The following is a 16,819-nucleotide window of genomic DNA, read 5'->3' as shown; positions in this document are numbered from 1 at the left end:
GAACAGCATCACGAAACTGCTAGGGGACGTAGAGGCTTCCCGATGGAGGACGTTGGGAAGCGGTAATATGCGCCTGTTGCATACGAATCCGATGCATCATGGAAGATGATAAGGCAGAGATGACGCGTGCTTGTGGAATGATGGGTTCCTCTTGGGTGATGTCCCGATGGCTATCGAATTGACGGGAGAGAGCATCTGCTTTGACGTTTTTACTGCCGGGCTGATATGTCATGACATAATTAAAGCGGGTAAAGAACAAGGCCCATCTGGCTTGTCGAGGATTCAGACGTCGAGCAGATTCTATATATTGTAGGTTCTTGTGGTCCGTCATGACCACAAAAGGCAGTTTGGTACCTTCGAGTAGGTGACGCCATTCCTCAAAGGCCATTTTGACAGCGAGTAGTTCTCTGTTTCCCACGTCATAGTTATGTTCGGCGGATGAGAAGCCCTTTGAAAAGAATACACAGGGGAGGTGTATTAAAGGCGGTATTCCATTCGTCGTTTTCCTTTACGCGTACTAGGTTGTATGCCCCTCTTAGGTCGAGTTTGGTGAAAATCGTAGCCCCCTTCAATCTGTCATAGATCTCCGTGATTAACGGAAGTGGATACTGTTTTTTTACGGTAATGCGATTTAGTCCCCTGTTGTCTATGCATGGCCGAAGGGAGCCCTCCTTCTTGGAGACAAAAAAGAATCCAGCCCCTGCTGGTGAGGAAGATGGTCGGATGAAGCCCTTCTCCAGGCTCTCTTTGATGTATAATTCAAGGGCCTCATTTTCAGGCTCCGACAGGGGATATGTGCGTCCTCGTGGTGGCATGGTACCCGGCAACAAGTCTATGGCACAGTCGTAGGGTCTGTGAGGGGGTAGGCGTTCTGCCTGTCTTTTGGAAAATACATCCAGAAAGTCCCAATAATGTTTCGGCATTAGAAGCTTGGGGTCTGTAGGCTTGATCTCCAGAACGAGGTTCACCCGTGTGCAAGGTAGAGAACAAAGGCGGTGACAAGAAGGACTCCATGCAAGTATCTCGCCTGTGTCCCAGTCAATACGGGGGTTGTGCAGTCGTAGCCAGGTGAACCCCAGTATCAAGGGGACATGAGGTGACTGTATGAGTTCTCTGTGGGTTGCCCCAATGTACATAGTAAGCGGACTGGTCTCTTGGGTGACCACTCCCCGACCTAAGAGACTACCGTCCACAGCAGTCACCACAGAAGGAGTCTTTTTGGGACGTAGCGGTAGCCCATGTCGTACGGCCCATTGTTCGTCCAGAAACACTCCAGCCGCCCCGGAGTCTATGAAAGCGTGGGTGACCACCTAAGCGAGACGGGTATCAACATGCGTTGGGGAGGAGAAATGTTCTTACTGCTTAGGGGTTCTCCTCCTTTGGCCCCTAAGCTCTTTCGTTTCCCGGACGTTGCAGGCATGTACGTAGGAGGTGATCCGCTTGACCGCAGTAGAAACAGAGACTTTGATTCCTCCTTCGTGTCTTTTCCGCTTCGGTGAGGTGACGTATAGTGCCGATCTCCATGGGTTCCTCGGAGGGATGGCTAGGTGTGGTAGGTGGAGAATGAGGACTGCTATGGGAGGTAAACGGCCGATATCGCCTGCCTTTGTCTTTCTCCAAGTGTCTCTCCTGAATGCGCTTGTCCACGCGCAAACAGAGGGTGATAAAGTCCTCCAGGTCAGATGGGGGGTCATGGAACAACAGCACATCCTTGATCTTGTCATTGAGACCCTTCCGATAAGCGGCTCGGAGGGCGCCTTGATCCCACTGGAGTTCACAGGCCAGGGTACGGAATTCCACTGTATATTGGGCTAGAGTCTTATGTCCCTGTTGTAGCTCCAACAAGGAGGTCTCCGCTGTTTCTTTGCGACCTGGCATATCGAAGACTGAACGCAAGGCTGCCATGAAAGCTGGGCAGTCATCCATCAGGTCAGAGTCCTGCTCAATAAGGGGAGAGGCCCACAGCAGTGCCTCACCCTTCAACAGTGAGATAATGAAGGACACCCATTTGGAGGAGGTACAAAACGCCCGTGGATGGTTACGGAAATGCAGCAAACATTGGTTTAGGAACCTCCTGCATTCTTTAAGATCCCCAGCATATTTGTCCGGAAGAGGCAAGCGAGCGGTAGCGCCTCCTTCCTCTGGGCTGGGATCCGTAGGTAAGAAAGACGGTCTGGCAGAGGGAGCGACAGCCAGAGACCGTAATAGTTCAGTCATGGCGTCCAGTTTGCTGGATAAGGACTGTAATTGCGAGGAATGGGACGTAAGAAGCTGGTCCTGCAGGTCCTGGCGGGAGAGGACGTTAGCCATTTCCGCGGGGTCCATGGTATGGCCTGTTCAATGTGTTACGCCGGATCAGGCACCACAGGTGATGGACCCACGATGCAGGAATGGCGAGAATATCCGATAAACAAGCCGGGATCGAGGAAGGCAGCACAGGAGCGTAGTCAATACAATAGCCGGGGTCGGGGCAGGCAGCACAGGATCAAGGTCAAACAACAAAAGCCGAGGTCGGGACAGGCAGCGCAGGATCAAGGTCAGAAGAACAAAAGCCGAGGTCTGGTACACGTGGAGATCAATCAAAAAGCAAGAACACCCAGAGAACACTAACATGGACTCGTTGAACGGGCAAGGAAACAAGGAACCAGGAAGGTTTAAATAGAGCCAATGGCGAGAGAGCAGGTAAGATGACGCCGCTTATTGCGCCGGTCGCAATGGCAACCAAACAAAACTTCCTGCCTGTGTTACGTCCGCGAAAGACGCGGAAGAGCCACACAGGCAGGGGAGGTAATGCAAACAGCCTCCGTGGACATTCCTGCGGCGGCATGCCTGCGGCGGCTTAACCACAAGGTCCTCTCAGCGCCACACAGGCAGAAGAGGTACTGGTCGGGTGCCGCGAGCATGTAGCGGCGGATCGTTTCTCCGATCGCCGCTGATATGCTGCGGCAGCCCGAGCAGAGCTGTGGCTGGGAGGCGTGCCTGCTCTATACGCACGCCCCCTCGTGTGCGTGTAGAGCGCACGTCCGTACACGAGGGGGACGTGCGCGAGGAACGCCGTGGGACCCCGGCCGGACAGGTAGGTGTGACACTATGTGGGCAGTGTGGATGCCATAGCTGGCTTTGGGGTGTGCGACCTATGATCTATGCCTGTATATTAGGAGGTTTTATCTATACCTTTAATGTTGAGTTTTTATGTGAATTCCAATTGATTTATATCTGCAAAGCTGGGTTTTTGTGTTATTCTGTAGATCCATATCCCTATGCTCTGTTTCCATACATTATTTATGTTTACCTGCAAATACAGGATTTGTATGTCTTATCCAGTTGATCAATACCTGGAGTGCTGTTTTCATGTGCTGTTTATTTGATCTATACCTTCAGTGCTGAGTTTACATGTGATTTCCAGTTGATCTATACCTGCGATGCTGGGTTTTTGTTTTCTGTTAATTTTTTTTACCTGCAATGCTATGTTTCCATACATTTATTTATACCTGCAAATACAGGGTTTTTATGTCTTATTCAGTTGCACGTGCTGTTTTCATGTGTTGTTTATTTGATCTATACCTGAACTACAGGGAATACGTAAAAGAGAGGTGTGGTTTAGTGAATGAGGGGACAAAGGGACTCTGGGGATGATTACTGGGGGAGAGGACCTCTCAATGTCACGGTGCAGACAAAAGGAGGGAAGACTGCCCTGACTCTCACAGTCTTCCCCTGATCTGCAGTTAGTGTGGCAAATATTTTTTTTTTTTGGTGTGGTAGCGGAGGGAGTGATTGCATGCTAGGGCGCGTGGAGCGGGGCCCAAGAAAATGCTTCGGTAGGGTCCAATTTTTTCACTATAAAATATATTGGCAACAGGGTCTAACATTTATCTAATATGTATATATATTGGCAGCAGGGTATAATATTAATATATATCACCAGCAGGGTCTAATATTAACCCCTTCAATCCCAGGGGGTTTTGGTATCTCAAAGCCCGGAGCAATTTTGGGGGCATGTGGTTGGACAAGAGGAAAAAAGAAGAGCATGTACATCCTCTTCAGTGACAGCAGAGAAATTAGTTAATGTAGTGAAGGGAGAAGAGGTCAGTGGGTAGGGGGGCGCATGGTCAGAGGGAGGGTGAGGGCAGGGTGGTGACTGTGCAGATATTTCATCTCTGATAGTTTGAATTTTGTTATTGAAGTATGTGGCAAAGTCAGATGCGTTAAGGTTTGTGGAAGGGGTAGTAGGGATCGGTCGAAGCAGGGAATTGAAAGTATTAAAGAGTCGTTTAGGGTTGTGAGACAGGGAGGAGATGAGGGAGTCGTAAGTAGGTTTCTTTAGCATGGTTGAGAGCAGAGTAGTAGGAACGTAGCATTAATTTATAGTGCATAAAGTCATACGTTCAGCAGTCCGGGAACATCGTCGTAGGTGTCGGGTTAAAGTCGTGTGCCAGGGTTGGAAACGTGAACGTTGTGAGGAGCGAGTAGTAGTTGGGGCAGATGTGAGAGTGGAGTTATAGACAGAGGTAGCGTTGTTAGTGTACGCCATGTTAGAGATAGGAGAGAGGAGAGGGATTAAATTGGTTGAGATGTTCTGAAGGTCAATAGAGCTGAGGTTTCTGGTTAGACGAGGTTGGGGTGCAAGGGAGCGAGTATGAGGCAAGGCTAGAGAGCAGGAAACGAAGGGGTGGTCAGAGAGGGGGGAAGGGAAATTAGAAAGGTTAGTGAGAGAGCACATGCTAGAAAAAATAAGGTCCAGGGTGTTATATATATATATATGTCATTGTTAACAGCAATCACAAACCTATCATGCCCAGGCATACCCAGATGCCAGCATGTACTGGCTGACTTGGCATGATAGGAGTGTGATTGCTGTTAGCAATTATATATATATATATATACCGTATTTGCTTGATTATAAGACGACCCTGATTATAAGACGACCCCCAAATCTTAATATTAATTTAGGAAAAAAAGAAAAAGCCTGAATATAAGACGACCCTATAGGAAAAAAGTTTTACCAGTAAATGTTAATTCATTTAAACAATTTTTTTAATAAAAGCTATGCTTGAGAAAAATATTTTGGTTTTATTTCCTTCTATTTTCCAACCTGCCCCCCAGTTATGCATATCTGCCCCAGAAGTGCCTTATACCCCCTATATGCCACTGTGCCCCATGAAATGCCTTTTAACCCTCTAAATGCCACTGTGCCCAATGATATGCCTTTTAACCCTATATGCCACTGTGCCCCATGATATGCCTTTTAACCCTATATGCCACTCTGGCACTTAGAGGGTTAAAAGGCATATTATGGGGAAGAGTGGCATATAGAGAGGTTTAAGGCATTTCAGGAGGCAGAGTGGCATTAAAGGGGTTAAAAGGCATTTCACAGAGCACTCTGCCTCCAGAAATGCCTTACACCCCCCATTTAACACTCCCTCCTCCAAACTTACCGGTGGTTCTGAGTTGGGGGGGGCGCATAACACAGGAGGGTCCAGGTCCCCTGCATCTGAGCCCCAGGTGCTTAGTCCGGGCAGCATGTAGAGCTCCACGCGAATCGCGTAGAGCTCTACACGCTGCCCGGACTAAGCACTGGGGACTCAGAAGCACCGGTAAATTGGAGGGGGGGGCATAACACAGAAGGATGCAGGTCCCCTGCATCCTCCTGTGTTATGCCCCCTGTAAGAAATCATTTTTATACTTTTATTTTGTTCTGCACATTTTAGGCCTGAATGCAGCTTGAGTTCTAGGAACATATAGTATCAATTAAGTGACGTAGTTTAGAGGGTCTTCTGTGGAATGCCGGTGTATCATATTACTGTTCCAATAGGATTCCTTTACGTATACCATACCTAAATGTAAAGGGGTATAAATTGGCATGACGTCTCTTTCCACGCTCTCATCTTCATCTCACCAAGATACTAAGCCTACAGTACCTTTTATCAACATTTGTTCCAGCATTGGTATTGTACGAATTGATAATTTGTCATCGAATAAACCTAATTAATAGACTTTGAAGCTGTGGTCTTGATTGCTGTTTGATCACTGGAGAAGCTTAGATATTCAAGACAAAGAATATTCTAACAAATTGAGCCAGCCAGTCTTTAGTCAGTTTTCTACGGCGAGCCTTTACTGCACGTTTGTTTTTTACTTTTCCTCTTCCGACAAAGGGGGGATAGTGTGCAGTTGTCTGAAGAGATCAAAGAGATCCTCTGACTAAAAACAAAAAACCTAGCAGTGTGATCAGAAGAAAGTGTAATCCGACACTACCAGACCATTACCAGACCACGTGGTGAGAAGGAAGAGCATTCCAGAACCGTGTATCGTAGTGAGAGCAGACTGAGCAAGCAACTGATCTACGGTAAGTATGGATTTTATTAATACTTTGTCTTCCGGAAGTAAACTTGAATTTACGTTTGTTCCTTATACGGCTAGTGATTCAGCTTTGTGGCATGATTTATGGCGTCAATGTGAAGATGCAAATAAGAAGATAGACAAAAAGATATTTTCTGGGAATAAGGATAAACACAAGTTGAGGAATGTAATGAAAATGATAAAGATTTTTAATACATTACTTGCTGGTGGTGATGATCTGACTAATAATGATGTTAGTCAAAGTAATTCACAGAGTAGTGACATGGTTAAAAATGAGATGCACAATGTGTGTGCAATAGAAAGGGAATGTCCTAAATGTGATTTGTTAACTGAAGAGATTTCTGATTTGTCGGATTGCTTAGAAATTAAGAATTTGTTAATTACAAAATTGCAGAAAGATTTGAAACAAGTTTGTGTAATTACAAGGGGAGATAGACAAAGACACAGCTTAATTCCAGAAAATGTAGAGGATGAACCAGAGGTCAGTTCAGAACAGGAACTCCAAAGGAAGAAGCTTAGAAATAAAGCAGCAAAATTAAAATTACAAATACAAAGTGAATTAATGAAATTACTTAAAGAAATACCGCCATATAATTCTAATTTGGATGCATTTGGTAATGCAGATGTATTTGAATCGAATACAGAGAAGCATCATTTGTCAAATGAGCTGAGAAACAGATTATTTAAAATTTGGTTACCTACATACATGAGTAGAAGATTATTACCTCCAATAAGTTCTCCTATAGTGGAGGATGATAAAATAATCCATGGAACAGATAAGGATAGACTCCAACAGTTGATTAGGTTTAAAACTGGAAATGAAAATCCAACACTTGACATACTAGAAAACCTGAAACCTACAATTTCAGAGGATCCATTTTCTTTCTTGTTAAGATTTGAGCAGGCTTAAAGATTAGTTTTTAACATTTCTGATGATGAATGTCCTGTCTCTATGATTCAAGTTTTTGTTAAAAAGTTTAACTACCTGGATCCTATTAGCATAGCAATTGCTTCTGATATGCAAACACTTGAGGATGCTGCTGCATTTATTGATAAAATCAGGAGAGAATGCAGACATGAAGGGGTTAAAATGAATGTGTCTGTGGTTAACATGGTTAATAGCAAGGATGTAGGTAGAAAGGACAGATCACATTTACCGTATTTATCGGCGTATAACACGCACTGGTGTATAACACGCACCCCCATTTTAACAAGGAGATTTGAGTAAGAAAAAATAATTTTAACTTGGAAGCTATGAACTTAATGTTGGAATAATATTTATTACATTATAACATTTATTATAACATTTATACCACTTATAAGGCAAATATGAAAGAAAAAGCACCTCTTTGAACAAAAAAACTGAACAAAAAAAACTTCATCAGAATCACTGCTATCTGGGAAACCACACACACACACACACACACACACAGTAAGACACACTCACATTCAGACACACACACACTCACATTCAGACACACTCACACTCAGACACACACACACACTCACTCAGACACACACTTAGACACAGACTCAGAGACACACACAAACACACTCAGACACACACACTCAGACACACACTCCCTAACCCCCCTTCTCAGGATCTCCTCTCTCATTCCCTAACCCCCCTTCTCAGGATCTCCCCTCTCCAACCCTAACCCCCCTTCTCAGGATCTCCCCTCTCCAACCCTAACCCCCCTTCTCAGGATCCCCCCTCTCCAACCCTAACCCCCCTTCTCAGGATCCCCCCCCCAGTCACTTACCTTCAACTCCTGTGTTGGAAGCGTGAGGCGTTTGTCTCGGGTGCCGGCGCTTCACTGCTGAGCGCCGGCGTCTGACGTCATATGCCGGCGCCCAGCGTGAAGCGCCGGCACCCGAGACAAACGCCTCACACTTCCAACACAGGAGTTGAAGCGCTGAGGCAGGCGGCGGCGGCAGGCGGCGGCGGCAGGCGGCGGCGGCCAGCAGAGGAGTCTTGGATTTCTGTCAGTCAGGGGGGCCCGAGAGTTGCCGAGCGGTCGTCTTCAGCAACCGCTCGGCACCCCTTGGGCCCCCCTGACTGGCAGAACTCCAGGGCCCGATCGCAGTTGCGACCCCTGCGACCCCGGTAGTTCCGCCACTGGCTCTAGGATTTATCGGCGTATAACACGCAGGTAGGTTTTCAGCTTCATATTTTAGTTAAAAAAGTGCGTGTTATACGCCGATAAATACGGTAATTCATCCCCCTTCTCCCCCTCAGGAATTTAAACATACCCAGATGCAGAATCCCAGGGGACACAGGTTTTGGAATAAAGAGTCTTTTCACTGTTTCTACTGCAAGAAACTGGGACATTTTAAAAGACAATGTCGCAAATTTCTCTATAATAAAAAATTAAAAGAGCAAAGAAAATCAAATGGATTTGTTTACGGTACAAATCCAAATGTATATACTAACAGAGCTGTAACACCTCAAAGAGATTTACTTTACACTCCAATGATTAGGCAAATCAGGGAGATTGAAGTTAATAAAGAAGATTTACCTAATACAGGAACTACACAAGAATATGTTTGTTGTAAGTGTCGTGAGAGTTATAATACGTAGATATATGTTGATTCAGTATACAGGGAGCTAGTATAGCAATTAACTCTAATTCGTACTGTATCCCTGCACTCTGTCTTCTATGAAGATGTTTTGAATAAATTAATTTATTTATAAGAAAAACTATATGAATAACATCAGATGTGTTATATGTTAACGTTTTGTGTTTTGTTTTATTCTGTAAGTTAAGATCCTGTAATGTTATATGTTGTATATGTTAAGCTGCAACTACATAGTGTCCATCATTTGCAGAAGTACAAGTTAGGGATATTTCCTTTCTTGCTTCTCAGGTTGATTCAAAACCTTAATTTAGTTCATGAGAACAGGGTTTTGCGTCATGACTAAAAAGGATTACTATGTATTGTATTGTATTGATCAAATATGTTTTTCCGTAATCAATTCAAGTATTAATTATTTACTATTGTCCATATTCTTAAATTCATCTCATGATCCAAATTCATGTGTTATAATTTGCTATTTGGTTATTTGATAAAATGATGCAGTCTTTAATGTTAATCATTTTAAACAATTTCTTAAGAATCATTAGAACATTACATCATGTTTTATAGTGAGGTGCTACAATAATAAAGGTTTTGTATCAGCTAAGATTTTGATGCTGCATATCTGTTGTGTTTTTTAGGTTGTATGTAAGAATCGAATGGACAATGCAAATCATTAAAAAGTTCATCATGGCAAAGACATCTGACATTCAAGAAGAGACAATCCTTTTTGTTTCTAGCAGTTCTGACGGTGACCATACTGATGATTGATGGTTCTAAGGAAGATCTACAGAGTCAAGAAGATCTACAGATTTGACAACCAATTTATAGCCAATTTAACAATACTCAAGGGTTCCCAGACATAATTAAGAAGAAAAGAGAAATTGATGATTTCAATGGTCATGTGTGTTTTGGTGTAATGAAAGGGTACTTATTAGTTTGTAACATTAGAATTAACGTTACTAGACAAAGTAATGTGAGGTTAAATGTTACGATAGGGCCTAAACATTTATTTAGTTGGACTAAAGGGACTTACACACAAGATGATAAATTTGGGTTCTGGGAACATATCATAAACAGAGTAGCTTTATTGAGTATAGTAATAGGATGCAGTAATAATGTATGTGAAGGTACATGTTTAATACCTATGGCAGATAAAGAAGAAACATTATTCCATATGAGAGTATTGGGAATACCTGTCAGTAGTACACAATTATTATTTTATAAATTAGAGTATCCTGATTTTGTTTTTTCCACAGATATGTCAGAACCTGAACAGTTAGAATTTTGTGTCCAAAATTATTTGTTTGTCTCATCAAGCTGAGACTATATATCATTCATGTTTTCATAACCAGAGCTCATGTTCAGGTACAATTCAAAGTGTGAAAACATCTAATGATCTTGTAACTCCTATAGAGAAAGGTAGAGTATGTGTACAGGTAATGTCTAATGGGGAATTGATTAAAGCAATGTTTCCTAAATGTACGCATACAGAAATATTATCGAAAGGTCTGTATTGTATTGATGGCGATCCAATAGCAATATATATATATATGGAACTCAGATTAATGTTTCTCAAATTAATTCTCAAAAATTAAATGTTTTGCCACTACAGTTTAATTTATCACAAGTAAGTGAATTTCCATGGCAAAAGTGGGCAAATGAGATAAGGAAAGATGTAGGATATTGTATTTCAACATGAGCAAGGTAAACTCAAAAATATAGAACATGAATGGTCAATAGTCTCAGGTACATCTTGGTGGAAAAACTTTGCTAAGTCAACAGAAATTATGGCAAAATCATCTGTTGGCTCCGCTGTCACCAATGTTTTGTTACACCCATTTATTATTGTTTTATTTGTGTCTTTTATATGTATTATTTTTCCAATATGTTTATTATGTAGAATAAGAAAATTGTATTTAACTATTAGAGAAAAGATAAAGCAAGGAGAGATGATATTAAGGGAAACTTTAAGACGTAGGATGCATCAGTCTTCCACAGATTCTTTTTTATAATATTATCATTTACATATCTTCCTGCACTCACTGAATGTGATACGAATGTGATACGAATGTTGTATGAATGCACAGCAAACATTTATTTATGGTACATAACCATAAACGGGGGAACTGTAAGAAATCATTTTTATACTTTTATTTTGTTCTGCACATTTTAGGCCTGAATGCAGCTTGAGTGCTAGGAACATATGGTATCAATTAAGTGACGTAGTTTAGAGAGACTTTGAAGCTGTGGTCTTGATTGCTGTTTGATCACTGGAGAAGCCTAGATATTCAAGACAAAGAATATTCTAACACCCCCCCTCCAACTTACCGGTGCATCTGAGTCCCCGGTGCTTAGTCCGGGCAGCGTGTAGAGCTCTACGCGATTGTATCGTGTAGCGCTCTACGCGATTGTATCGTGTAGAGCTCTACGCGATTATATCGCGTAGAGCTCTACACACAGCCCGGACTAAGCACCGGGAACTCAGATGCACCGGTAAATTGGATCGGGGGTTAACACAGGAGGATCCAGGTCCCCTGCATCTGGGTCCCCAGTGCTTAGTCCGGGAAGCGTGTAGAGCTCTACGCGATTGTATCGCGTAGAGCTCTACATGCAGCCCGGACTAAGCACCGGGGACTCAGAAGCACCGGTAAGTTGGAGGGGGGGGGTTAACACAGGAGGATCCAGGTCCCCTGCATCGCTGCGGGGGATCTGGATCTTAGTCTCATAATCAGACCTATTTGAGGTCTGATTATAAGACGACCCTGATTATAAGACGAGGGTCATTTTTCAGAGCATTTGCTCTGGAAAAAACCTCGTCTTATAATCGAGCAAATACGGTATATATATATATATATATATATATAATATTATTATTGATTTTTTTTGTCCAATTTTGGAGTGTTAACCACACTTTTATTAAAACTAACACACCAAAACTGGACAAAAAAAATCAATAACAATAATATATATATATATGATTGCTTACAGCAATCACACTCCTATCATGTGCAGGCAGGCAGTACATGCTGGAACCTGGGCATGATAGAAGTGAGATTACAGCCTCCCTATGCCATGCTACCCGCCCCCCCCACATCCATGTTATCACACACTCCTTCACAAACATTAATTCACTCAGTCATACACTCATACTCATATTCATGTAATGTCTGGCATAGTATATAGTGATGGGAGTTATGATGTACTTTAGAGCATAACTCCCATAATTATACAATGAACAAGACATTGGCAATGGTACAGGGTACAGCATAACACCCATCACTCCCACAATTCACTAATCCACATTTACTAATACAATCTCACTGAATGGTTTCCTACCTTTCCTCTGTCACTATCACTTTTCCTGCTACACAACCCCCCCCCCAAAAAAAAAAACTCAGCCCTGAACGGGTTAGTGACAATATGGTAAAAATTACACTGGCGTTAGGGTATAAAAAAAAACTCTTGTCCTGACTGGGTTAACAGGTAAGAATCTGATAATTTTGACTCTTGAACATTGGTTCAGCACAGCTTTACACAAAGCAAACATTTTACCATACAACCGTTAACACACCATGTTACTATCCGTCCAATACATTATTACAGTTACTCTGCTACTGGTTTTAATGTCTGTACCATTTTGAAACCATTCCTTTTTGTTTATGGAATATTTTTGGAAATTTAGGACATTGAACCAATTTCGAGATACTTGTGCGAGTAACGTTATAAAAAGGGTTTTCGAAAAACTTAACACATCAACTCCAGTCCAGTAACGAGAGCCCATGCGTAAAGTGAACACCCAGCATGCTCTAGTCATCCTGCCCTTTAAAAAGACCAAGCGATTGAGACGCATGTGCACAGTGAATACCCCTAATGCTCTGGTCGTTCTTCCTTATACCGGGACGCTACGACTGGCGCACATGCGCAAAGTAAATACCCAGCATTCGTTGCGCGTTCTGCCCTATATAAATCTTCCTATTGGCCTTGTTCGTTCATTTGCATCGTGGAAGTTTATATGAATGCTTTGCCTAGGCTTGTATGGTTGAAAGGTTTTTATTTTAATTAGTTCTGTAACTGTACCTTTATTGTTCTGTGACGCGCATGTTTTGTATGACTTTTATCCTCATGTATGAAAGCACGTGGCTTATATTCTCTGTACGGCTATTGCTGCCTTGGGCCCGCATTCGTTCTCGTCTTTGCGTTTAATAACGTGTGTGTGAGACGCATCGTAAGAACTAATCTTCCTCGTTCGCGCGCTTAGTGCTAGCTGGAACGCATGGACCCCCCCCCAATAGCACTATGATGAGACTTATCACAGACCTGTTCTGAGTACTATGAGGACAGTTAATGTCTCTGAGTCTTTAGGTAGTGCTGATATTTCTTGTGCACTAAATGTAGCCAATGGATTGTTTTACACTTTTTTTTTTTTATAGTTGACATACTATGGAGCCTGATTTTTGGTGAGTTTGGTAAGTTTCTTTTCACTGTGATTTACTTGTGGCAATACAGTCACTTACAATTAAGTAGTGGGATGTCATGACATTAATGTCGTATACATGTTTCCAGAGTCTCCTTCTGCTAAATTTCTGAGCAGCTAAAGCTCCTTTGCAGGAGTCTTATACTTGCACATGCATTCCTCAAGGTTCCATAAAACTGGGACTGGTCTCCGGAATACTCGTTCATTAAATCATTGATCGGTGTCACAATTTACTGGTGTCCATACACTTCCCAGAAGGGTGTGCTAAGGTAAGCTAAATACATCAATATGTTCTGTCAGGCTGCAGTCAGTAGCAAGGACATCCCGCAATGCTTTTTGTGCTGTCTCACAGTAGTGCCCTATAGAACCCCTTCTGAGTTTACTCTTGTATACCACATGTGGAACGCATTTTGCAAGCCAAATAGAGGGATATGGGGGGAAAAAAGTAAATCCTCATGGGGCATATTGAAAGGAAGCTGCATAAACTTTAGGGTTCGCTAAACTATCATGTGCATATAATGGCTGTCACACTAGTACTTACAGAACCTTTACATATTCAACACTAGTAATTAAACATCTCTGATCTGGGGCCTCTTTACTTTTCTATATGTATTATGCTGATATCCTGTTGTCAAAATTCTGGTATGTGACATGATTGCCCAACATTTAGTACATTGGTTTATGTGTATGTCTTCTAGGTACATATGATTACCTTTTTAGCTTTTGTATATTTAAAATACTCCTGTGTCATATGTATGAGCTATGGCTGTTGTAACCGTTAAGATTTCTGTGAGCACACACTGCCACATTATGAAGTGTGGCTAGGTATTGGTATGACTTGGACAGCCCAATAGTTGATGCGTGGTAGATCTAGGAACTTGTGCCACAAGGATGATATGCTAGTACTCTCTCTTACTGAGTTAACAGTGAGGGGTACTCTATTCTTTCTTGCTCTAGCAATCTATTGTGCTGTTTGACATGTTTTACTAGAGGTATAGTCAATGAAGTGTTGGTGCTAATTATTTATTTTATATAGCGCCTTCAAATTATGTAGCGCTGTACAATGGTGTAATATAAACTACTCTGATTTATATGTGCTGCCAAAAATCTTCCTGCATGAAGATCTTGTGGTTCTTTTTGTCATGTATTTGTTAAAACAGTTAAGAATACTTTTGCTCCACCAAAGCAAACATTGGTGCTATGGGAGTCTTTCGAGTATACACAAGGGCTGAGAGCTTTGGTGTATTTGGCTCCCATAAACTTTAGATTTTGAAGCTACAGTCCCTGCTCTCTGGGCTAATCTTAGGGTGCCCCCTGGCTGCACATGCTGCCCCCATGCTAGGCACCAAGCTACAAAATGGTAACTCAGCTGGTTTTTGTATTTTAACCCCTTGCTGCTTGCAGTAGGCTACAGAAGCTGGGTGCTTCTATCAAATTACTACCTGATTTAACTGTGTACTGCTAGAAACTAGATGAGATGCCTTTTGTGCTGCAGGTAAAACTACATTTGATCAGAGCTCGTTTTCATCTGTGATGAATAACAGACAAGCATGTTTTTTTATGTAAATAGAAATTCTGAGAAAATGCTATGTAATAAACGCGTGACTACTCTTGCTAAATATGCTGCTTACTATACCTTTGCTTTTTAGGATTGTTTCTGAAGATGAATGGACCATTGTTTTGCAGGTAAAATGTCTCATTAAATGATATGTAGTTTCTCGATTGTCTGTGATGAATATAATAGACAAGCATATGGCTGAATATATTGATGCAAATCTAAATTCTGAGAAAATTGACTTTATTTCTTAAGATTATGGAAGCCCTTGGTTCTTGTATTAATGTATGTTATTTTCTACATAGGGTTATGCCTGCTGGCTAGATCATGGAGCAATGAATCTTAATCAGGTAAACTGACTAAATCAATGTTAGCATCTCTTGTTCTCAGTCTGGTTACCCAAATAACTGTTCTTTGCATATGCTTCCTTAGTAAATGTATTATAATGAAGGGCTTTGGCTGGTAGTTGCTGTAACGCAAACAAGCACATTTAGTCCCATTTAGACACGTCTAACCTTATGTAGCATGACTGTGAGGAAAGCTTTAAAGTTGCATTCTACATGACTGTTTTGACTGGGCAATACAGAATTCAGCAGCAGATAGGAACTGTTCTAATAGCCCTTCTAATATTGAAACTGTCTAAATGCTCAAAACCAAAAATGGCCTTTGTTCCAGTTTTGTGTTCAGGAACCTTTAACATTCCTTCATACAGACGGCTCCTGAAATATTTTACTATTGCTGAATTGTCTTGTGTTGGTGTCTATTTTAAAATAAGGCTTTTGTAATGTTGGAACTAAGCTCCATGTGATGATGTAAGTCTCGTTCGTCTGAAACCCATTGAAGAATAACCGCATGGTGGAGTTCTGATGGAGCTGCTTTACTGTGCAGGCATTGCAGAAACTAGCTTTGCTTTTTTTGACTAATTTGTCTTATCTCACCTTCTAGGTTAAAAGCAAACCCAAATAACAGGTATGTTATGATACAAGCCAGCCTCTAAAAATATCTAGTTTCTAGCTCAGAGGATGAATAACACAATCTGGACGGCACTAGTCAAATGGCATTGTGACCAAAGCCCTGATCAGACTTCTAGCAACATACTGACCTCAGTGACACTATTTTATCCCATTGCAGAAGCAGAAACTCATTACTCTGGCTATGTAGCACCACGACTAGCCTTATAACATGGGTACAGTATTTTCATATGTGCCTTGATGATGACACACACACGTCCGACTTACTAATGTGTACCAGAGCCTGTAAAGGTGAACCCACTGGTCCTGTTAGTAGGAAGAGAAGGATGTACTGTTCCAGCTGGAACTGTCTGAAAGGGCAATTCACATCTTGAAAAGGCACATGTCAGGTTTATAGATGAGCCAAAACTTCTAAATTAGAGTTAAGAAAAGCATGCCATGTTCATATTATAGCTTTTGTTCATGAGACGTTCTAGGCATACTGTTGAATGTTCAGGGCCTAGTTCTATAGTGCTAATTAGTCTTTATGATCTGTCCATGCACAGGTATAAAAGCCAGCCTATCAAGAATGGCGTGCTCAATGCCAGGTAAGAAAAAAACATGAAGCTGAAATTCAAAAGACTTCTTGCCATGATGAGAAAAACCTAGCTCACTTTGAAATGAAATGAAAAGCTACGAAACTTCTGAGCAGAACGTACAGTTGTAGGATTTCTCATTTATGCTTAAAAATGTGTAACATTTCCTACTTCTTTACAGGGCAGTATGCTGCAAAAGCAAAACTGAGACAGGTGGGTTTTCTTTGCCTCATGCTCTCAGCATTTAGCAACCTTTAACTCTGCGGTCCAGTAAATTTTCACTAAGTGCACAGAGCAGGTCAAATTT

At 42.0% G+C, this 16,819-nt stretch overlaps 1 long non-coding RNA gene and 4 other non-coding genes across 5 annotated transcripts in view; all 5 read left to right on the top strand.

Annotated features, from left to right (window-relative positions):
* The first annotated feature begins 12,932 nt into the window (after window positions 1–12,932).
* LOC128467034 (uncharacterized) overlaps window positions 12,933–16,819 on the top strand; it is a 69,643-nt gene continuing 65,756 nt past the window's right edge. The window contains exons 1-7 of the long non-coding RNA XR_008345669.1: window positions 12,933–12,970; window positions 13,368–13,403; window positions 15,061–15,097; window positions 15,272–15,316; window positions 15,912–15,935; window positions 16,098–16,326; window positions 16,483–16,524. This is a non-coding gene — a long non-coding RNA (uncharacterized LOC128467034). The remainder of the gene's footprint in view (window positions 12,971–13,367; window positions 13,404–15,060; window positions 15,098–15,271; window positions 15,317–15,911; window positions 15,936–16,097; window positions 16,327–16,482; window positions 16,525–16,819) is intronic.
* LOC128468061 (small nucleolar RNA U25) lies at window positions 13,229–13,296 on the top strand. The gene has a single exon (XR_008345780.1). It is a non-coding gene; the product is annotated as a small nucleolar RNA U25 (small nucleolar RNA).
* On the top strand, window positions 15,135–15,202 carry LOC128468069 (small nucleolar RNA SNORD27). Its single transcript, XR_008345788.1, has one exon. It is a non-coding gene; the product is annotated as a small nucleolar RNA SNORD27 (small nucleolar RNA).
* Window positions 16,173–16,296, top strand: LOC128468076 (small nucleolar RNA SNORD22). The gene has a single exon (XR_008345794.1). It is a non-coding gene; the product is annotated as a small nucleolar RNA SNORD22 (small nucleolar RNA).
* LOC128468066 (small nucleolar RNA SNORD29) lies at window positions 16,563–16,629 on the top strand. Its single transcript, XR_008345785.1, has one exon. It is a non-coding gene; the product is annotated as a small nucleolar RNA SNORD29 (small nucleolar RNA).

The sequence above is a fragment of the Spea bombifrons genome, chromosome 10 (assembly GCF_027358695.1).
Source record: "Spea bombifrons isolate aSpeBom1 chromosome 10, aSpeBom1.2.pri, whole genome shotgun sequence".
Taxonomy (NCBI): Eukaryota; Metazoa; Chordata; class Amphibia; order Anura; family Pelobatidae; genus Spea; species Spea bombifrons.
The sequence above is the reverse complement of the archived record's forward strand: the minus strand, read 5'-3'. Positions and strand labels throughout refer to the sequence as shown.